This window comes from Paroedura picta, chromosome 3 (assembly GCF_049243985.1).
Source record: "Paroedura picta isolate Pp20150507F chromosome 3, Ppicta_v3.0, whole genome shotgun sequence".
NCBI classification, from domain to species: domain Eukaryota; kingdom Metazoa; phylum Chordata; class Lepidosauria; order Squamata; family Gekkonidae; genus Paroedura; species Paroedura picta.
Genome location: NC_135371.1, coordinates 79,033,129 through 79,057,118, shown reverse-complemented (window position 1 = coordinate 79,057,118; position 23,990 = coordinate 79,033,129).

Here is a 23,990-nt window from a genome sequence, read left to right as displayed (position 1 = left end):
AGTTCCTGAGATAACAGTCTACTTCTCCTAGATTTCCCAAAGAACCTAACAACAATAACTTACAAGGGCCCTGCTCTGGCTCTGGTGTTACAGGCCATGAAAACCCTTAAACCAGCCCTGCCTCCAGCACCATTTGTGCTCATAATTGAAGATCACACAGAAAACATCTCTTATAATCAAAGGTAGCACAATTTACAATTTGACACCTCAAGATGGCTTGTAAGTCTGAGATGAGGGCAGAAAAGAAGGCAACTCCAAGGGCATTTCTGCACCCAGGAAAAATAGTGAAATACTTACCTTTTGCAAATGCAAATTTTTGGCGCTTTGCACGACGTTGTCAGCATCCAGTGACCCAGCAGCAAACTAGCAGCTATATCCTCCATTTTAAAGCGCTAGTGGGGGAATCTCATAAACTGGATTCCCCCAACTATTTAGTGTGAGTGGGAGGAGAGCTAACATCAAGCCACATGCCAAGGGAATGTGCATAGCTGAAGTAGCATTATCTCCATTTCCAGAGCCTGCCCTCACACCCTCCTCACTCTCTATTGTCCTGGGGATGGGGTGTCTATTTTTTTTTTGATACAAACTGCCAGGAGCAACAAATAGGTGTACAATCACTCAAGCAGAGCAATACAAAAAAAATCCCCCCTCCAGCTTACATGCAAAGCATTCCCCTCCCCCCCAAAAAAAAAAACCTGGGAAAAATATCATTTCAAGGTTCTGGATTCCAAGAAGGGTGGCAATAAAAGAAGCCCTAGGCTTCTAGATGAATAGATGCATATGAATAGATACATAGGTGTTTAAACAGAGAACTTTAATTTTAAAAAAATAGCTTGCATTGTGGTCCCTTTAAAAGGGGGAGAAAGGTTGCCTTTCTTGATTGACAGGCGGAAGAGAGGAACGTGTCTAGTGTGTTCCCATCTTCCACCATTTCAAGCAGATGTGTGGAGTGGCAAGGCACACAAGAGGGCAGCAGAGGAGCCAGGAGGTGAGGAATTGCTGGAGGCATGATTTTTTCTAGTGTTACTCAATTGTGCTGGAGTAATGCCTTTTTTTTTAATGTGCAGAAAAGCCCCAAGTCAGAGCCTCAAGAGAAGGACTATTTCAGTGACTCTGTGTGCATTTGGCAATCAGCTCTTAGGAATGTCTGAATAGATGCTACTGTGCAAAAAGCAGGCAATGCAACCTAGTGGATCTTTCATTTAAAAGGTACATGCAACAATGTAGGCACAAAAAGGAGACAAAGTACAAGTGATATCATGCTTTAAGTTGGTCACTTTCAAGACTTGATAAAGGTGAATTAGAAAGCTTTTGTTTACACTCTGGGCAAAGGTAACCTAAGGGTGAAAAAAATCTGATCTGTAGAAAAGACTGAAAAACCTGTAGGGGAACACTTCAACCTTCCAGGACATTCTATAAGGGACCTAAAAGTAGCTGTTGTATTACAAAGAAACTTCAAGAACAGGCTAGAAAGGGAGATTACAACACTCAATAATTTGACATACCCTAGACTCGACAAGGACAAAGGTTTTTTATCTCACTATGCATGGTAACCTTATGTAAGTTGCGTATCCACATTCCTCACAATTTATTTTAATTGGGATTATGTGACTGTTATTACAAATCTCAATACTATGATATACCCAGGACTCAATAGGGACAATATCTGGGTTAACAGATATCTCACTATAATATCTCACTATTGATGCAAACCTTGTTCTTGTGTATCCATATTACTCACTATATATTTTATTTGTGATAATTTGACTGTAAGATGTGGCATTGTAATGGAATCTTGAGTCTGACTCCTTGGCCTTGGGATAGTGACCAGCAATTCCCTGGGAGGAATATCTGACAGTTGTATGGAGCAAGCAACATATGTGGAAGTGATAGCCTTTGATCTTTAATAACAGCATTTTGGTTTCTCTTTGTAAAGTACACTGAATTCAGAGGATTGACTGGCTGTTTTGACAAAGGATTATTATTGGCTGTATTTGGTTGTGACACAGTCTACGGATGTAACAGAATTAATTTTTTTCTATATATTCCCTGTCATGTAAGAAGATCACAGTCTGACGAAGAGTGCTTGCACTTGAAAGCTCATGCCTTGAATAAAACTTTGATGGTCTTAAAGGTGCTACTGGACTCTGTTTGAAATGAATGTTATATGCAATTTCCCCAGAGACAGGCGGGATCTCACCCCACAGTGCTGCCTACCTCTCTAGCTGCTAGATTAGGGTGGGGGAGGGAGGATGGTGACAGAGTTAGTGGGGTCAGGAGGGTTAGGGAGGGTTAGTGCAGTTGGGGTGGAGGCGGGACTAAGCGGAGGAGTTAGGATTGACATCCTCTCTCTCGAGGGGGGCACATGGAGAAGGAGGGTCACCCGGGCAGATGCTGGAGCTGGGATCCGAACGATCATGGGCCGGGGCGCTATGGCTGGGGGAGGAGGTTGGACAAGAGAAGGGGTGGGAGCACTGGTGTCCTGCATAGGACCTGGCCGTGGAGACATGGCCAGCACCCTGGGTGTGCTCGATCCCCTTCTAACCTCCATCCCATCCCCAGGGCTGTGAGGGTGGAGGCTAGGGAGGGTCCGATCTTGGTCCTGTGCAATGCAAAGTCGATTAAGAACAAGACCTCCACTTTGCAGCACTTCTTTGCAGAGTTGGGGGCGGACCTTACTTGCGTGACCGAGACCTGGGTGAGGGAGGGGGAGTCGGTGGCCTTGAAAGAACTGCCCCCCCAGGATACTCGGTCCTACACCAATCTCATATCCACGAGAGGGGAGGGGGTGGCAATTCTGGCCTGGGAGACTCTCGACTGCAGGTCTCTCCCGGTGCCGGAAATCAGTGGAGTGGAGTGTGTCGGTATTGGGTGGGGCTCAGTCGAGAGCACGGCCATCTGGCTGCCATACCACCCACCCAACACGCCACCAGATGCCCTGCCCCGCCTGCTGGAGGCGGCAGCCGCCTGGGCGTTGCAGTTCCCTAGGCTCTTAATCCTGGGTGACTTCAATGACACCGCGGACTTGCCCTCTTCAGGATTTGGTAGGGACCTGGTGTCATCCATGGCAACACTCGGGCTCTCGCAATTTGTTGCCGGTCCCACTCATGATGCCGGCCACGACTTGATTTTCAGTGCTGGGATAGAGGTGGTTCTGGACCCAGCTCTGGCTGTGCCACTGTCAGACCACTTTGCCCTGCAGGCCCATCTTGGGATGCTACCCCCTCCCCAGTTGGGTGGCGGGCACATTTTGCCCACCCGCGGAGACTCATGGATCCAATTGGTTTCCGGAATGCTCTGCGGGACCCGATGCCTCCTGGTGGCGTTAGTAGTGGACTGGCAATCCCGTCTGACAGCCGCTATAGATGAGATCACCCCTAAGCGTCCTCTCTGCCCTTGACTCAAACAGACCCCCTGGTACACACAGGTGCTCCGGGAGAAGAAGAGGGAGGTGAGACGACTAGAGCGAGCGTGGCAGAAGACTCGCATCAAAGCTGCAAGAAGATCTTATCGCACGCTTATGAGGGCATATGAGATAGCGGTGAAAGTGGCAAAGCGAGAGTTCTTCACCACGGAAATCGCGTCTGCAAGCTCTCGCCCGGCTCAATTATTTAGGGTAGTTAGATCCCTCACCGCCCTTCAGGGGCTCCAAAATATTAGCCAACTGGCACATGGCTGCGAGGCATTAGTGAGCTTTTTTGCGGATAAAGTCTTGTGGCTTTGCCGTGACCTTCCTGTCACAATTAATACAGTAAATGAACTGGAGAGCTGTTGGCCACCTTTGGTAGTGAGGCTTGATGGCTTCAGACAGCTCTCTTCTTCCGAGGTGGACAAGTTGCTGGGGTCGGTGAGGGCGACCACCTGCTCCCTTGATCCCTGTCCCACTTGGCTTCTCAAGGGGAGCAGAGAGGGGATAGGAGGCCAACTCAGGGATATCATCAACCTTTCCCTGAGTTCCGGGGAATTCCCCGAGTGGCTGAAGGAGGTGGTGGTTCATCCTCTCCTGAAAAAAACAACGCTGGACCCACGGGACCCTGCCAACTACTGCCCGGTGTCGCACCTAGCATTCCTGGGTAAGGTGGTGGAAAGGGCCACGGCAGACCAGCTCCTAGCTTTCTTGGATGAAACTTCGGCACTCGATCCATATCAGTCTGGCTTCTGCCCTGGCCATGGGGTGAGGACGGTGTTGGTTGCCCTGCTGGATGATCTCCATCACCAGCTGGATAGAGGCGGGTCAGCCATGCTGGTCCTTCTGGATCTGTCAGCTGCTTTCAACATCATGGACCATGAGTTATTGGTCCACCGCCTCGCCGGTACAGGGATACGGGGTACAGCCTTGTGCTGGATACGCTCCTTGCTCCAGAACCAGACCAAGAGGGTTTCGGTGGGGGATCAGCTCTCACGCCCTTATGGACTCCTTTGCAGGGTCCCACAGGGCACGGTTCTCTCCCCCACACTATTCAACATCTTTGGCCCAGCTGGTATGGAGTTTTGGGTTGGGTTACCATGAGTATGCTGATGACACCCAGCTCTATCTCATGGACGGCCACCCGGACTCTCCCCTGGAACCATTTGCCAGATGTTTGGAAGCGGTGACAGAATAGTTCGAGCAGAGTCGCCTGAAACTCAACCCCTCCAAGATGGAGTTCCCATGGCTGGGAAGTAGGGGGCGGGAACAGGAAGCGGGTTTACCCACTCTGGCAGGGGCGCATCTTACCATCACATCCCAGGCCAGAAACTTGGGTGTGACCATTGATGCCTCCCTGTCTATGGAGAAACAGGTCAGGAAGGTAGCCAGCCAGGTGTTTTTCCATCTTTGCCAAGCCCGGCTACTAGCTCCAGATTAAATTTCTGTAACTTGCTCTACGCAGGCCTACCCTTGTCCTCGATCCGGAAACTCCAGCTAGTGCAAAATGCAGCTGCTAGGGTCCTCACTGGCACACCATGGAGGGCCCACATCCAGCCTGTGCTGAGGCAGCTGCACTGGTTACCAATTGCCATCCGGATCCGATTCAAGGTTTTGGTTCTAACCTTTAAGGCTTTATGCAGGCTGGAATCCACATACCTGAGGGACCACCTACCTCCCTATGCCCCCCGTAGGGCTCTGCGCTCGGTGAGTGAGAATCTTCTAGTCGTTCCCGGCCCTAGGGAAGCACGCCTAGCCTCGACCAGGGCCAGGGTCTTTCTGGTCCTAGCCCCCACCTGGTGAAATGAGCTCCCGGGAGAGCTGCGGGCCCTGTGGGCCCTTTCAACGTTCCGCAGGGCCTGCAAGACAGAGCTCTTCCGCCAGGTCTAGGGTTGAGGCTGGGGCTGCTGTGGTACATCGACTGCTCTCCCCCAGGCTTCTTCTTGAACACCGTTGACCTCCTTCTCCTCTGCCCCCCCTTTTTTAGGAATGGGGTAGAAAGGGGATTTTATTCTTGCGCCGCCATGCTGTGATGGTTTTTAAGTCTTTTAATGGGAGTTTTAATGGGGTTTTAAGACACTGTAACATGCCACGAGCCATTTGGGAGTGGCGGGAAATAAATCGAAATAATAATAATAATAATAATAATAATAATAATAATAATAATAATAATAATAATAATAATAATGTAATCTACATTTGGCAGTCAGGCTTATTTCCTTGCCTTTCCATGTTTGGTTCAAGGCTGTAATTACTGAGCAACCCAGACCAATCCAATATTTTATTTCCATACTGAAATGATCACCCACAACAATTTGTGATTCAAGAAAAATGAATTCTTGAACACATTCTATCTCTTCACTATCAATTGTTATCGTGACATGTCTGTTCTTTGTAGTGGTCATTATTTTTGTCTTTTTAGTATTTAAGAAAAGGCCAATTTTTTTACTTCATTGATCTTTGTAACCAGCTGTTCTAGGCCTTCTTTAGTTTCTGACAGGAGGATAGTTTATTCTGAAGATTATTTATATTCCTTCCTCCAATCTTAATTCCAATGTTTGATTCTTTGAGTTCAATCTCTCTCATAATGATCTCAGCATACAAGTTAAACAGGAAGGGGAAAAGAATACAAACTTGACACACTTCTTTCTCTGTTTTGAACTAGACAGTGTCACTAAATGCCACTAAAAGAAGCCACTAAAAGAAGCCTATAGTGGCTTCTTGGTTTGTGTAGAGGGACTGCACCAGTTTGATCAAATGCACTGGCACCCCTAAATTTTCAAGGGCTTTCCACAACTTCTTGTGATCCACACAATCAAAAGCTTTCTTGTAGTCAATAAAGCATCTGTAGACATCCTTCTGATATTCCTGTGACTTCCCCAAAATCCAGAGCAGGTTTGCTTTCTGGTCATGAGTGCCATGCCCCTTTTGAAAGCCAGCTTGAACATCTGATAATTCTTTTTCAATGGTTGTTTCTACACGTTGTTGTATGATTTTGAGCAGAATTTTACTAGCATCAGAAATGAAATACTCTAAAAACATAAAACCAAAATTTAAAAACACACCTGCAACTCTGAGTAAACATAACCGAACACAGTCCTAAATGAAACCACCATTTGCCTCCTGAAGATTGAAAATTAGGAGGACCAACACATCTCTTTGTGTTGGTTGTTCCATAATTGTAGGGCTGTCATATAACTGTGAGGCCCATGAACCCATCAAATAAGTTTCTTTGATAGAAGAAATGGTAAAAATAGCCCCTGGAAGGTGCATATGGGAGGAGACAGTCCTTTAAATACCCCAGTCCCAAGCCAGGTAGAGGTTTTCAGTGTCAAAAACAACCACTTAAATTGAAATTGGGAGCAGGTTGGTAGACTATGCAAATGTTGTATCTCAATAGCTGACTCTGACAAGCAGTCAAGTCACAGGATTCTGCACTATCTACACTATTCAAGGATAGCCACAAGTACAGAGCATTGCAACAGTCCAGTCTAGATATAATTAAGACAGGATCATGGTGGGTAAATTTGACCCAACCCAGGAACCAGCACAACTGATGCAATCGCCAAAGCTGAGCTAACGCACATTGCATCATTGTAGCCATCTGAGTTTCTAAGGTGATTCTTGTGTCAAACAGCACACTTCAGCTGCAAACTGTTTTTTCAAGGGGAGTATTACCCCATTCAAGACAGGAGAAAACTGAAATCCCTGGTCTGCCTTTCTGTTAACCCAGACTATATGTGTCTTGTCAGGATTAATTTACAGATTTTTCACTCTTATCCAGCCTATTACTGAATGCAGGCAGTTGTACAGAACATCAACAGCATCCTTGGAATTAGATGGGAAAGAAAGGTGCAGCTGGCATACCGCATGTAAACAGCCATGGGGCAGAGCAGGAATCCTCTAGCATCATCCTCTAAGACTGTTTCCAGTAAGACTTGAACCACTGCAAGGGACCACTCCCCAGTCTGAGTGCCAAGAGGTGGCTCAATAGGATACTAAGGGCCATTCCGTACAAAGGAAATTCAGTGCTATCATCACCTGCTGCTGATGCTTTAAATTCAGGCTTTCAGATGACACCGTGCTTCTGTCACTACATCTGCCGATTTGTAGTGATAGCAGTGTAATCGGGAAAAGGACATTTACCTGGCACAAATCCCGACAGATGCTGCAAGCAAGCATCCAAGTAAAGTGAGGAGGCAACAACAGTATTCGTTACACTAGGAAAATGTCCCACCCTTGCTCTTGCCTCCATAGCTTCCAGGAATGGGGCTCGAGTGTGTTTTTTTTTTAAATGAGGAATGTTGCATAGGAACTCATACTCGCTAATCTCACTGGAATCTCATCCAATGTGAAATTCTAAAATCCTGTGATGCTGTGATCTCTACGTGACTGTGTGTTTGATTTGTTATGCTCCCACATAAAACTCCACCAAAAGAAAATCTTGATTTCCCTTAACATATAAAGGTGAGGAGCAACAAAGAGATGTCTGTTCGCCAATCAAACATCATTGTGGAAACCGCCACATTTGCTGAGAAAATAACATAAGTAAATGCACTCTGTGTGGGTTCATCCTCCTCATCCACAACTACTGTTTAGGAGTGTCCTGGTGAACTGGAACCTCATGTCGCTTTTCCTCACAAATATTGTGCTGAATAACACAAAAAATCAGTTTTTGAATGACTGGAAACTACAAGTCCCCCCCCCCCCCCGCTAAGGTTGACAGGTTCCCTCTGGTGGCTGGAAGGGGATGGGGGGGTAGGGTTGCCAGATCCAGGCTAGGAAACCGCCGGCGGAGGGCAGAGACCGCAGTTGGAATCAACTCTCCAAGTCATACATTTTCCCCAGGGGAAACAATCCCTCTAGTTTGAAGATGAATGACTGGGAAGTACAGGTTACTGCCCGTTGTATTTTGTTTGTGAATGGCTAGAAACTACAGGTTACCCCCCCCCCCTAGGGTTGACAGGTCCCCTTTGGTTGCTGGAAGGGGATGGGGGTGGGGTTACCAGATCCTGGCTAGGTAACTGCAGGGGGAGGGCAGAGACCTCAGTTGTAATCAGTTCTCCAAGGCATAAATTCTCCCCAATTTATTCAGGGCGTGAGCTTTCGAGTGTCTGAGGAAGAGTGCATGCACTCAAAAGCTCATGCCCTGAATAAATCTTTGTTGGTCTTAAAGGTGCTACTGGACTCTGATTTTATTGTGCTACTTCAGACCAGCTACCCATTTGAATCTACCTTGCTCTCCGGGGGAATCATACCTTGCTCTCCTGAGACATTGCCATCTGGTTCAGCCTCCTCGCTCCCACAACTTTGTGCTGGTTCTGGGCTGGGATCTTCCGATAAGTTGGTTCCCTGATTAAATGCCAGCCCTTCCTATCCACTGGCCTCCTCCATAGGAATGGGGCTATCAGTGGGGACCTTCCATCTCATCTGATCAACATGACGCCTGTAGACTCTCCCATCTGGCGTTACTACCCTCTATGAAATTGGTCCTCTCGCCTCTTGTAATTCTGGTGGCAACCACATAGGCCCATTTGCATAATTCAGAATATATACCCTATCAGATGGAACAAACACCCTTGGTTTCCGACCTCCCGGCTTCCCACCAGGAACCTTGGATTCCTCCAAGTCCAGATGCAATCTGTCCAGCAATGTTGTCACGTGGCGGTGCATCCATAATTCTGCTGAGCTGTGACTGGTAGACACACAGGGCATCATCCTTTATGCATGCACCAAGTAGGCAGCAAACCTCTCAAGACAGCAAGTCTGGTCTATACACTTCGGCCTCTATGCCTCTCAGCAGGGAATCCCCAGTTACCAGTACCCGTTTCTTTGTACCCTTGGGAGCAGACCTAGAACTCTCATCTGTGTGGGCCAGTGAAGTGTTTGCTGGACTTCATAGGGTTGTCAGGGGAGAAGACCTAGAACTCTCACCTGTGAGGTCCTGTGACTTTTTTTCTGGCATTGACTGGAGTTGCTCTTCATGGGGAATTGCACATGCTCCTGTGTTCCTGAATAAACGTCTTCATGAAGATACTGGAACCGGTTGCTGAGCATCAGTGGGTTAGACCTTCTCCTCACTCTTCTACTCTTATGTATAACATCCTTCCATTTATTACCCTCTTTTGTTAGGTGCTCCTGATTTTGATTTGATAGATTTCCCTCCTCCTGCAGCATATTCAATCTTCTCTCTAATCCCCGGACTTTCTCCTCTAGCAGAGCCACTAATTTACACTTGCTGCATTTGTAAAAACTGTTCCACCGAGGTAAGAAGACGTACATTCTGCAGATGATACATGTCGCTACCTGAGCTTTTAAAGTCTTCAAGTCACTTTGATTCATCTGATTCTCCAGCAATGAACCTACAGCCAAGAGTCCTTTAGCTCTTTCCCTATGGCTCCTTAGAGCCTTCTGCTTTGATCCAGAACCCAAGAGTTCTTTTGTTCTTTTAGTACTGCGCACACCAAAGGTGCATACCTCTGACTAGCAAAAGCCTTTTATAGCACAAAGGCCTACTCAGCAGAGGGCAGAGCTAGCAGTCAGCTCCCAAGTTAGTTCCTGAGATAACACTCTCCTTCTCCCAGCTCCTCCATATGCTGCCTATATAAGTAATGAGCGTGTGTTAATTAGCAGCTAGCAAGAGCTTTTTATAGCACCAATGCGCTGGAACAAGGACTCAGAGATAATTGAAAAGGTGGACCTGGAATCCACCTCCATATTGCAGGGCAGGCCGTTGAGCTTCACCTGGACTGTGATCTTTCGAGCTGACTCCTGCCACAGATTCTGGACCAGATATTCAGGCTCCCCCTCTTCTTCCACGGCCGCCTCACATGCTCTGGAGCTTTGACTGCGACCATGCCTTCCCTTTTGTTTGTGTGGTGTTGGGGCCTCTCTTTGCCCCACAAGACCCTTTCAATATAAACCCACTTCTTACAAGCCCAGCACCGCACCTCCTTAAACCTGCAGGAACTCCTGGCATGGGGTCCCCCATAGCTCCCACCCCATTGTGGGCTCTCTGCAGTCTTTCTGTGCTCTTCTGTTAGTGCTCCCCAGACTGGCACAGCTCCTGCCTGCAGGTGGTGGATCTTGTCCCCTGACAGCTCCTCTGGCTCTCCTGTCATACCCCTGGGGCCTTGTGCCTGTTCATTCACACGGGAACTTTCTGCAATGCCTTAAAAGGGCAGTTGCCCAATTTGCTCAATACATTATAACCTAATACCATGCCCCAGGTTTGTCTGTTTCCTCACTTGTGCAGCAGATTGTGCTGATGTTACTTTGTGTCATTGCCACTCTGGCATCTATTCAGGGTGCAGAACAAAGAACAAAGGTTCTTTGCTGGTGCATCTCCAAGATATACCACATGTGTTATAAATTAGGAGTTTGCACCAACAAAACATTATACTTTCGTATCTGGTGTTTGGAGAGGGGGATCATAATTGACTTTTCGTATCTTTGTGTAGTGCAGTACTAGATTGTGATTCAAATCTAAATTATTTGTTTGGTTTCTGGAATTTTGTGACAATTACTTTCAATTGAGCATCTGTTGCACATCCATTGAATGTCAACAAATTTTACACAGAACACAGTACCCTCTCTAATCTGTAGTTTATTCCCCAACATTTCAAGAAAATTGGATCAAATGGTTCAATGTGCAGACCCTCCCTCAAAAGAATGTAGATGAATCTCAATGAAAGTGCAGTTTTGCCTACTGATTCATCTCCAGGGAACATGGCATTGCACCAACCACCAGTGTTAAAAAAACAAACAAACATCCAGCCCACCTCCCGTGCTTTCATTGAACTTTAATGTTACAGTGACCAACAATAGAAAAACTGACCTTTCTGCTAAAAATTCTGTGTTCACCATATTTCCTTGTTGGGGTTTTACAGTGTGGGGAAGAAGAATGACAGCCTTCAAATTATTCCTTATAAGGATTTCTTTGGAGGACTGCAATAGCTGATTTGCAACCAAATGCCAGCAAAATTGCAGGGGAATGTTTGATAGCTGTTCACTAAAGTCCACTCAAGTTTCAAGTGAATTGCAACAAAGGATTCTGCTGTTGTCCTACAATGCCCTTAATGGCTTTAGTTCAGCATTCTTATTGTCATGCCTCTTCTACATCTTTAAATTCTACCTATGTTTCATAAGTGTGATACTCCCTTCAAACAGTGCAAATCCCACTGTGAACTGGGTTGCGTGGAGCCACTTTAAAATGGGGTGTCAAAGGAATGACCATCATGGGGACTCCCCTGGGCACCTTGTGGTCACATCCACAATCAGGTGGCCAGAAGAAATAGACCTACCATTACCTCCACAGAGCCACCTGTTCCAGCTCTGCCTTATAAATTAAAAGCTAGCTTGATTAGAAATAACAGATATTTATCAATCTTCCAACAAAGAGAAATTTAAAGCTTCGTTTATTCACAAAGAATAGGAAATATAGGAATAAATGGATCTGAAGACCAAGGGGCTTTTCGCACGCCTTCAAAATCGCACAATGGTTGCCAATTGAAAACGCTATTGATTTGCCATTATGCACAACGTCGTTGACAATCTGCCACACACCTGAAACCGATCCGCAAAAAGCGCTTCGTTGTAGCGCTTTCAGGGAAATCCCCAAAAGTGGATTCACCCTCCGGAAAGCGATACACTCCTGCAACCAATCTGCAACACTAGCGAAAAAGACCTGGGCGTTAACATTGTTGCAGTTTCTACAAAGTCCCTCCCCCTGGCTCTCTCCTCTGATCTTCCGGCGAAGCGATCGCCATTTTTTTTTTCTCCGAGCGAGCGGGGATAAACGCACCAGCGAGCCTCTTTCTGTTTAGAGGCTTCCCCGGCTTCAGTCCCTCCCCAGAGTCACTAAGCACAAACACAGAGAAGCCCATTTGCTGATGTATTTTCCCTTTATTTTTTACACTTTTTTCGGCCGAAAATCGGGCCCGTGAGAGGGGGGGGGATTTTTTTTCACTCGGAGGGAGCGTGGCAACGATGAAACGACAGCTCAAACACACCAGGCAGCTGGATGGGTCTCTCCGTTGCAACGAATCAACACAGATTCGTTGCAATGGGTGTGTTTTTTTAAAAAAAAAACTTTCTTAAAGGGAAAGGGGCTGTTTGGGAGCATGCTAACGGCCACCCATTGGCTGCTTGACGGCCAGGGGCGGGACGAGCTTGGCAATAGCGCTTCCTGGCTAGCGATTTTTGCCGAGACCGGAAGCCTGTGGGAAACGCTACAAAACGCAACTGGATTCCACTACAAAGGCAGGTATGCACAACGACGAATTCCACTATTTTAAATGGCGATTTTTCATTCAGCAACCAATTTGCTACAAAGATCCCGGTGCGGAAAGCCCCCCAGAGGTCCCTTGATATGGGAAGACTGGGAAAAAGGTTCCGCAGCTATCTTTCAAAATAGCTGGGTGGGGAGGGAGCATGTTAGATCTGTGTACTGTTATAGTTTATTCATTCCAATAGTGAAATTACATTGTTAGTAGGAAGGAAATGGTGGGGAGCCCAGAGTTTGAGACTGGAAAGAGTAATGGAAATAGACAGGCAGGAAGGGCTTTGGCAGTTAGTTTTCAGAACTTCAGGTTGCTCACACAAACTGGACAAGTTGCTAACATTGATGAGGCTGACTATCTGCCCCCTGGATCCTTTCCCATCGTGGTTCTTAAAACTAGTGACAGGGGGATGGGGAACCATCTCCAAGAAATTATAAATCTGTCCCTGTCTACCTTCCCAAAGGAGATGGTGGTTTGGCCATTATTGCAAAAAGTCATCATTGGATCCATGGGACCATGCCAACTACCATCCTATTTTGCATATAGTTTTCTGGGGAAGATGGCTGAATGGGTAGCTGAATCCACTGCAAGCATACTTGGAAGAAGCTTCAATCCTGAATCCATTCCAGTCTGGCTTCTGAGGTGGAGATGGTTCTTGCTGCCCTGGCAGATGACCTCTGAAGATAGCTGAACCAAGGTGGGTCAGTGCTACTCATGTTGCTAGATCTCATTTGATAGACTATGAGCTTAGCTCACTGTCTCATTGACATGGGAGTCCAGGGATTTTCCTGCACCAATTCCAGCCAGCCAGCTTGAGGTGGTTCACATCATATAAAATACAAAACAGCAATTAAAATCACAAGCCACAAGACCCAGCCCAGCCTGCCCACCTTTTCCTTTCCTGTAATACAAAACACTGTACATGTCAACACCCACCTAGGGTGGGGTAAGGAGGAGGGACCCCATTGATGTTCCACCACTCAGGCTCAACCAAATGCCTGGTGGAAGAGCTCCATTTTACAGGCCCTGCAGAACTGAGAGAGCTCCAACAGGGTCCTTAGCTCTCCCAGGAGCTCAACGCACCAGGTCAGGGCCAGGTGGACTTCTCATGGGCCAGGGATCACCAACCTGTTTGAATGTGCAGAGTGCAAGGCTCTGCTAGGGGCATATGGAAATAGATGGTCCCCAGATATGCTGGACCCAGACTGCAGATGGCCTTAATGGTCAGAACCCAAACCTTAAACTTGATCCAGAACACAACTGGTAATCAGTGCAGATGCCACAGCACAGGCTAGATGTGGGCTCTCCATGGTGTTCTCGTGAGAACCCTCGCAGCTGCTTTATACCAGCTGCAGCTTTCAGGTCAAGGATAACAGCAGGCCACTGTAGTTACAGAAGTTTAATTTGGAGGTAACCATGTGGTTAAGTGATCTGGGCCCAGGTGATCTGAGCCCTTCAAGATTGAAGATAGAGGGTAGTGGCTGGGAGAAACAGTCACATTATTGTTAACTCCAAAGTGGAATATGTCAGGAGGTTATTCTCTCCCCAATGTTTTTTTAACATTTTCATGTGCCCTTTAGTACAGCTGGTCCAGGGGTATGGACTGGGATATCACCAATATGCAGATGACACACACCTGCTGATGGGCACCTGATCAGTTGCTCCTTCAGATATGTTTGGTGTTTGGAGGCAGTGGTGGAATGGCTCCAGCAGAGCTGCCAGAAACCAAACCCTAGAATGATGAAGGTCCTATGGCTGGGGAGGAAAGGACCAGAAGAGGAAATACATCTCACCCACCTGGACAGGGTACAATTAACAACTTCACACTACTATTCCTCTTACAGAGAGACTCTGGTCCTGTCCTCTTAAGGAAGTTGAGACAATAGAACACAAGAGTGAATTAGATCAGTGGTCCCCAACATTTTTATCACCGGGGACCGGTAACGCTTGACAATTTACTGAGGCCCCGGGGGGGGGGTTGTCTTTTGCTGAGGGACGTCGCCACCACCTGAGCCCCTGCTCCACTTGCTTTCCTGCCGGTACCCCTGAATTCCCACTGCCCACTGGGGGGCACTGCCAGCAGCATCTGTGCAGTGCCACACCGAGGGGGAGCCCCAGCCATGGCAGCTGCTGGAGACCACCAAAGGTGAGCCAGCGTCAGAGTGGCAGGGCAGCCCCCAAGGCAGCAGCCGGGAGGAGGAGGAGGAGGAGGAGCTGCAGCCCGGTACCAACTGATCTATGGACCGGTTAGAGGCCATGTATAGTTCAGAAGGGTGGCTGCGGGAGTTGGCAGTGGCCAGGCCACGCACCGGAGGCCGGGGATGGTGCGGCCTGTGTGGCTCCCCCTGCGTCTACCGGCTGCTCGCCACCTACCTAAGTTGTAAGAAGGTAGGCGCCGTTGGTGGGGCCACGTCTCCTGGCAGCAGTCGCTGTGGCAGCGGTTGGGTCGGGCGGTGCTGTAGGGAGTTGTGTCAGCGTTGCTGGGGTGGCAGCGGGTGGCAGGCGCTGTGTGTTGGCTGGGCCGGGGGCGACGTGGCGTCAGTGGAGGCAGGGCGGGCGCAGGCATTGGTGGGGATGGTGTGGCTGGCGGCGGGGCTGCAGCTGCAGAAGAAGGGAACACCAGCTTGGGGCACGGCCGCAGGTTCACGGAAGCCAGTTGGGGCGGTGGGGAGGCCGCGCGTTCGCGGCTGCGGCTGACACAGTGTACTCCTTTGCGCGTGTCCGACGCAAGGTAGAAAATGGCGGTCGGCCGCATGGGGCTGACATGAGGGAGGCGTTGGTCGGCAGCCGTGGATGTAGCACATCGCGGGTAGGGGGGCGCAGCTGCCGAGCTTGGCGTGGAGGCTTGAAGCATCGGTGTGTCCGTGTGTGGGGGGATTCCGGCAGCAGTCTTGCTGCATCGACGCGTGGGCAGCAGGGCGGCGGGGCGGTTTTGAGGTGAGGCCGTGGGGAGTCATGTTGGGGAGGGAAGGGCGATGGTTCGCTGCCAGGAAAGGAGCAGGGCGGCCGCGTCTTTGACGCGGCCACCCTGCTCCTTTCCCGGCAGCGAACCATATGGGGACGGAGTGTGGGCAGGGAGTCCGGGGCGGGCCAAGTGGCCAATAGGGAGGCGCACTACATGGACCTCCCAATTGGCCACTTGGCCCCTGAGTGGCACTCGGGCCAATCAGGAGCCGCGAAGCGGCTCCTGATTGGCCCTCTCTGAGTTTTTATCCCGGACGGGTCCCGCCCTAACTCCTCCCCACAAGCCCTTACTGTTTTATTTAGTCCGCGGCGCCCTGCGCCGCGGGACATTTAAAGATATACTGAACTATTCTGAACTTTTAATCTTTTACATTTTTAAAATGTTCTTTGTTAATATTTCATGATATCTTTTAGCTTAATTTTAATATATCCAAAAACATTTTTAACACTTGACTATCACAAGCATTATGCTTTAATCCTTTTATCCTTTATACTAGCTTCAAAGCTCGTTCCTAAGAATGGGCCTTGAAAGGGTCCCCTCCCCTGGCCAAAGCCAGGCAGTTTAAGGTGACTTTGGGCCACAGCTCACAGCCAGATCAAGTGGGTTGGGCGGAGCCTGGCCAGCTCATTAGCAGAGTGGGACAGAGCTCCTTAGCAGGCCCAGCCTAGCAGGCCGGGAAGCCCTCGTTCACAGGCCCAGCCTAGCAGGCCAAGAGGCTATCATTAGCAGGCCCAGGTCAGGAGGCCCCCATTATCAGCCCCTGCTTAGCAGACCAAGAGGCCCTCGTAAGCAGGCCCTCCACCACAATCCTTGCCCACGCCCCTCTCCCCTTACCTGTTTCTGGCTCCAGGCACTGAGGCGCATCTCAGAGCAAAGAGGCTAGAGTCCAGGGATGGTGGGAAGAAGCTGCAGGGGTAGGGCCAATCAGTGTGCAGCCCGCTTTGCTGACTGTACGCTGATTGGCACTATTCCAACTTGGACAGCCAGACATGTTCCACTCCTCGGGCTGTTTTACAAATATATAGAGGAACCATGGATAACAATGTTTTTTATCTTTTGTATTCTGTTCTAAAGCGTCTCTTGTGGCGCAGAATGGTAAGGCAGCCGTCTGAAAGCTTTGCCCATGTGGCTGGGAGTTCAATCCCAGCAGCCGGCTCAAGGTTGACTCAGCCTTCCATCCTTCCAAGAAAGACTGACTTCACACTCATCAGGAATTTGGGTGTGATCTTTGATTCCTCCCTTTCAATGATGGCTCAGATCACAAAGTTAGTTAGTTATGTGATTTTCCAGCATTGTCATGTGAAGCTACTAGTGCTCTATCTGACTCTGGAGAACGTAACCACAGTGATCCATGTAGGAGTTACCTCTAGACTAGAATACTGTTAATCTTCCTACACAGGTCGACCCCTGACTTTGATTTAAAAACAGCAACTGGTGCAAAATGCAGCTTCATGAGTACTTACTAGGGCACCATGGAGGACACATATTCAACCTGTCCTCCAACAGCTGCATTGGCTATCAGTTGAATACTGGATCAAGTTCAAGGTTCTGGTCTTAACCTTCAAGGCCCGGAACTGAAGATGGCGCCATAAAAAAAAGCTGGACTTCTGTTCAGCTCTTAAGCCATGCCGAGGGTCAGGAGCTTCTGCACCTGGCTGACCTGAGCAGATACGCAAATCTGCTCACCGGTCGCCCCAGGAACTGGGAACGGCATCCTGAGGGTCCTACAGATCCGTGGGGAGATAGGAAGACCTCCCTGGATTAATAGCGGCTTGTGCTCAAGGTCACGATGGCGTCTTTGTCGCAAACAACTTTACAAGCTTGAAACGACCAGCTGACCTTACATTCTTCCCAGACCATCATTTACCAGATCGACAAGAGCAGAAGCTGACAGAAGCTGGAATCTGCAACAGTAAGAATTGAAAGCTTTCTGGCTTTTCTCTCTCTTCTCCCACAAGCTCTTCCCTTCCCCCCCCCTCAACCAATTCACAAGCGAATTCCTTCTTTCGCGGAGTGAGAGACTCCCAGCTAATTATACCCATTAACCAAACAAAGAGAGTGCTTTGAAGATTTATTGGTGAAAGTTCAGTGGGGGAATTTGACTTGATACGGAGATCAACAAACTGATAATTTGGGATCGCTCGTGCTCCCGCGAGACCTCACGAGACTTTCTGTTTATAGTTTGTGACTGCCTAGAACTATGGAAGAATTAACTAAGGCACAGCTTTTCCATTTGTTATGCAAAGGAAACTCAGAGATACTGAAAGCAGTCAATAAGCTGGAAAAGGAAATTCGTGGGACTAAGGGGGAGCTTTTGGATGGAGCCCAAGGTCCGGAGAGACCAGTTGATGACGTAGCTCAGCTAACAGTAAATCAAGTGAAACTTCAATGTCTGGAAGTTAATCAACTGGAGGGAGAGAGTGCCAGAGATGTAAAAACCCAAAGTACCTTTAAAGAACCTGGGAAAACAGATTCACGGAAGGAAAGTACCGAAAACCTGGAAGTCTATTCAGAGCAGGAAATGACTTGGATCAGCAAAATAAAAAGAGTCTATTCAAAAGCGACAGCAACTAGGAAGCTATCAGGAGATATTTCTGTGCGACCAGAGGAAGAGATCCAGATTGACAAAGGATACAGAGCCCCCTCAAAGGCGATTACAAGCAAGAATCAAGTAAGAGATTTCTTTGGCCCTGACAGAAGGACAATCAGAAATACTCTACTATGGAAAAAAACACAATTTCATTTTCTGCGACCACCTGAAAGATGAGCTGAACAATGGAGTATTCTCCTGGCTTCCTGTGGGAAAAATAGCAGTAGTAACCTTTAGGATAGGTCCAATATATGAAGGGAACTGACTTTATATCATTTAAGACAATAATAGAATATATCCTTATAATAGATTATACCCTCCTATGTATCAACAACTACTTTGTTAAGAAAGATGGTAATAACTCCTAGATCAGGATTAATATGCGATGGGAATTGAATATGTATATTAATATGTATGCTAAAAGAGGATGACAAACCATATTTTATAGGCATTAACAAGACGACAGTAGTAATTCTTGGGTCAGGGCCAATTTATGAAGGAGACTGACCTAATATCATTTAAGATAATAACAGAATGTATTCCTATAACAGATCATACTCTCATATGTATTAACATTCACTTGGCTAAGAAAAATAGTAAAAACTTCTAGATTAGGAATAATATGTGATGGGAACTAAATATCTATGTTAAAAGAGATGGCAAACCATATCAACTGGTCGCTTTTTCTTTACAACTTCTCTGTAAATGCTTTATATAATAATAAACAATAAAATTATTATATAAAAAAAAAAAAACCTTCAAGGCCCTACACAGTCAAGAGCATGTGTATGCAAAGACTGCTTCTCCCCATATACCCCCTGAAGAACATTAAGATAATCCAGTACTAATATGTAGGTGGTCCTTGACCCTAAGAAAGCATGCCTGGCCTCAACAAGGGTTAGGGTCTTTGGGGCTCCGGTCCAAGCCTGATGCAATATACTGCCAGCAGAAACATGGCCCTTGATGGAGCTATCAAAGTTTCATAGGGCCTGTAAATGGAACTTTTCCATCAAGCATATGGTTGAGGCCAAGGGCATGTAAGCAAAATCAAGTGCCCCTTCCCAGTTTCTTATCACAGAAAATGGCCAGAGACAAAGATAGAAACAAAGTCATGAAATAAATCAGAAAGAGAGCATTGTTTTATGTTTTATTCTTTGTCTGATTTTGTTTTTTATCAGAATGTTGTATTATAATGGTTTTACACCACCATGATCCTTACTGGAAAGGGTAGTCTATAAAGTAAGCATATTAATTAAATAATTAATCAAATTAATTAAATAATTAATTCACATGTATATATCTCCTTCCCCGAATAATAATAATTATCATCATCATCATCATCATCACAATCATCTTTGTTTTGTATGAACATGGATGCTACCATTATTTTGTTTCTGAATGATGACCAAGTCAGAGCAGAGCCAAGAAGGGAAAGTTGATGTTTTAAAATGTTTTGTCAGCATCTTAAGTCCCTCACAAGTAGGTTTTCAAACATTGCTGAAAATGTGAATGAGGCTTTCATTATTAAGGATCATAGCCCTAAGGAGAGTGATATCATATGCATTATATAATCTCTGACTGGTTAGGATAAGCCATGTGACCAGTTTAAGAAATGTTGCTAAACTCTAAATTGGCATTGCTTTTCCTTCAGTGGCAACAGTATATGTCTGAATATGATTTGACTATATACTGTCATGTCATAGGGTGAAGGAATCTAATTTGGACAAAAATGACACCAAGGCTGGATGAGATTAGGTTATGCATGTGTGAAGTGCAGTCAAGTCCCAGCTGACATATGGGCTCAGCAAGGGGCTTTTAAGGCACGTAAGAAACAGGTTTGCCACAGCTTTCCTGTGTAGAGGATTCCGTGGTGGTCTCCATTCTTTGTACCAGCCTGCTCAGCTTGTGAGATCTGATGAGACTGGCATATACAATGCCACCTCCTCTCCCAAAATCTTGGATACAAGATGGTAATTAATTTAAACAAATGGTGACTTTCCTTTTATGTTCTACCACTGTAAATTAATGCAGGCTTTGGGTAATTTTTGTTCTAAACAACACCAAAATGGCAATGGATGGCTTTGCAGATTAATTCCACATGACTAGTATAAAACTGCAGTCAAACCATATGAATTTAATTATAGCACCAGCAGCTTAGAGACAATTAACACAACTCTTCTTTTCAAAGTTTTAGAGAGTAGTCTCTTTCATTTTGTTTTCTTCTTTTGTTCTTATTAATGAGAAATGTAACTGTAGAATGAATATTGGTAGGCTACTAGATTAATACCTTGTCATCCATGATACATTCCCCTCCTACAGAACCAGCTAAGGCATCTCAGTGTGCCCAAACATAGCAATAAACAGATATTTCTGGCCAAATGGAAACCCCATCTTCCCCCTCATAAAACCCAAGTTCAGATTCAGAGTACCTTTACTGGCATAAAATTGCAAAGCATAAAACGAAAATTTCAAACAGTTCCAGATGTAAAATGTATCGTAAAAGATTTTCATTTAAAATTGCCAGTAAAAACTTTGCTACTTTTATAATAGTTGCTGAGTCCCTCACATTTAGTATCATTTTAATCCAATGTTTCTCATTAACACAGCTGAATTTCAATTTCTTCAGATAATTAGCTAACGACGACGATATACTTCAATCTTAGGACACACCAGAAACATATGGTACAACGTGTCAGGGACACTACATCCATGTAAACAGTATCTCTCCTGAAGAGGGATCTTCAAAAATCTACCTTGGGTGACATTTGAGGGAAAGATGTTTACGCAAGCTACTAGAAATGCTCTTCTTAACTGGTGCGTTTCCAAAATTTGGAGATACATGGGCATGGATTTGTATGTTAAGGGAATATCCCAGAAGCGGGGAGAACATACACTGTTGTTAGAGAAGCCCAGAATCTGGGTATCCTGATCTTCTAGTCTCTGTGATACTAGTTTTAGTATAGTCCTTTCATCTTGCATGCTAAGGGTTGAGATGTCCAGACCCATAATTTGAAGTTTCCTTGACATTTTGCCCAGCCAGATGAAAGAATAAGGGTCACTCAAAAGGTTAATTGACAAACTACCCATTTGCGCATGGGAATGAATTTTTAACCAGTATTTAAAGGACTGAAACCAAGCCTGGGCTTCTAGACTCTGTTGACTAAGTTCTGCGACAAGTGTATGATTTGCCACACAGTTTGGAACTCCTAGTAAATTTCTGAAAAAGAAAGATTAGATGTTCTCTAATTTATTATTAAATGCATCCATCCATATTGGGATTCCATAAAGAATCTGAGGAATTATTTTGGCATTGTAGATTTTAATGGCTGCTTGAAGGTTTTTGTTGCCTTTTTCATGATAAAACTTTGGCTAAAAGGGACAACTGGCCTTTTTCAGATTTGATTGTTTTTTCTCTATGGTTGGCCCAACTGTTATTATAAGTAAAGTTTATGCCTAAATACTTGTAGTGATTGACCTGTTCTATGTATTTACCATTTATTATCCAGGGAAACTTATATTGGGCCTTCATGATTTTCATTTTTTCAAAGTTTATTTTTAGTTGATTGTCACTATAGTAATCTTTGAATGACTGAAGATAGCGTATAAGGCCAACTCGAGTTCTAGATAAGATAATTGGGTAAAAAAGAAGTGGAGTGGGTCTTTTGCCAAGAATGGGGGGATGACCATTAACTTTGTCAAAATAGAAGGGCAAGTCACTTAAGAAAAGGTTAAATAACTGAGGGGCAAGGATGCAACCTTGTTTCACTCCTATGTTTATTTGGATTTTTGGTGTTAAATTTCCTTCATCAGAATATTTGACTTGGCAGTGGTTGTTATGATGGAGCTATTTTAATAGAAATAGTAGATGCTGGTCTATGTCTAAAGGTAAAGGTAAAGGTATCCCCTGTGCAAGCATTGAGTCATGTCTGACCCTTGGGGTGACGCCCTCTAGCGTTTTCATGGCAGACTCAATACAGGGTGGTTTGCCAGTGCCTTCCCCAGTCATGACCATTTACCCCCCAGCAAGCTGGGTACTCATTTTACCGACCTCGGAAGGATGGAAGGCTGAGTCAACCTTGAGCCGGCTGCTGGGATTGAACTCCCAGCCTTATGGGCAAAGCTTTCAGACGGCTGCCTTACCACTCTGTGCCACAAGAGGCTCTGGTCTATGTCTAGATTGTTTAATTTTATCTAGAGTTTCTCTCTGGAAACTGAGTCAAAGGCTGCTTTTAAATCAATAAAGGCAACACATCATTTGCCCCTCTTAGGTTTTGTGTATTTCTGGCTTTAAAACAGTACAGTTATTTAAGGTAGTGTATCCCTTCCTAAACCCTATTTGCTCTGGCCCTATGATGTAATTATTGGATGTCCAGTTTATAAGTTTATTTTGCAAAGAGCTTACCTACAGCTAACAATAAACTGATGGGGCAGTAGTTACTAGGAAGGTCATTTTTTCCTTTTCTATATATTGGGGTTATGATGGAATTTAGCCATGAATCTGGGATTAGTCCTGTTTGGTTGATTTTTGTAAACAGATGTGCTACAGGCACAGCCCACCGGTCAGCATAATGAATAATCAAGTCTGGAGGGATCCTATCTGGACCAGGTGACTTTTAGAGATTTTATCAGTTCAGAAATCTCAGCAGGTTCAACGTTTGGCCAACAGGGAAAGGAAAAGGATTGTCCAATGGACAGTTGAGGGTCTAGTGAAGGCGGTAATGTGAACAATGTGGGAAAATGGTCCATCCATTTGGAAGCTGGAATAGGACATACAGTTTTATTTGACTTGTTTGTTAAAGCATTGGTCACAGTTCTCCAGAATATCTGGTTATCAGATGAATTTAGTGCTTTGTTTAATGATTCCCAGTTTATGTTGTGGAACTCGGATTTTTTTTTAGCTACAAGAGACTGGCTTTAGCTCTGAGATAGTGGGATTAGTTATCGAGAGATCTGGATTTATTTAATAGCATGCAATGGTGCCTTAATAGTTTCTTTTCCAATAAGCATTCTTTATCAAACCAAGTAGGGGTTGGGATGTTCTTATTGGGAGGTTTTGATAGGTGATAAAGAAGCCCAATTACTGACTCATAGAGTTGCAAAATAGAGTTAATGGAGTCTGCTGTAAGGAGCTTATGTCTCAAATCTTGCATTTGGGGGGAATTTATCACTTGCTCAATCTGAGGGACCAAGATTGGAGCCCAAGTTAATTTTCTAAAATTCAGGGGATAGTCTAAAGTTACAGAGTCTACCTTTGAATAGGAGTCCATCAAGTCTGTCTTAACTGAGAGAATTAGAGGCATGTGGTCACTTTCTGTCAACTACAAAGTTGCTGATCCAACTAACAAGAAATCAGGAGACACAAATGAAATTGATGACGCTATTACCTCTAATTGAAAGATGAATATATTCATTTGAATTTAAGAATCTTTTAGAGCCATTTCGAATTTTTTAATGCATATCAGATCACAATTTGATAAAAGTTGTGCTCACCCTGTAGGGTTTTGGGTCTATTCCATGATAAAGACTTCTATTATTATGACTGTGATGAGCAAACCAGAGGCAATTAGCCCTCAGTGGAAGTGTTTTGCACCAATAGAAAAAAGGCAGTCCAAGGATCTGTTCAGCACCAAGAATGGACCATACAGCTGTGCCAGTCCCCCTAGGCAATGTGACCCCAAGGCAAGCCTCATATGTAACTCCTTCACTGGAGGAAGCACCAGAGGAGGCCAGTGGTGGTGGCACTGTCCC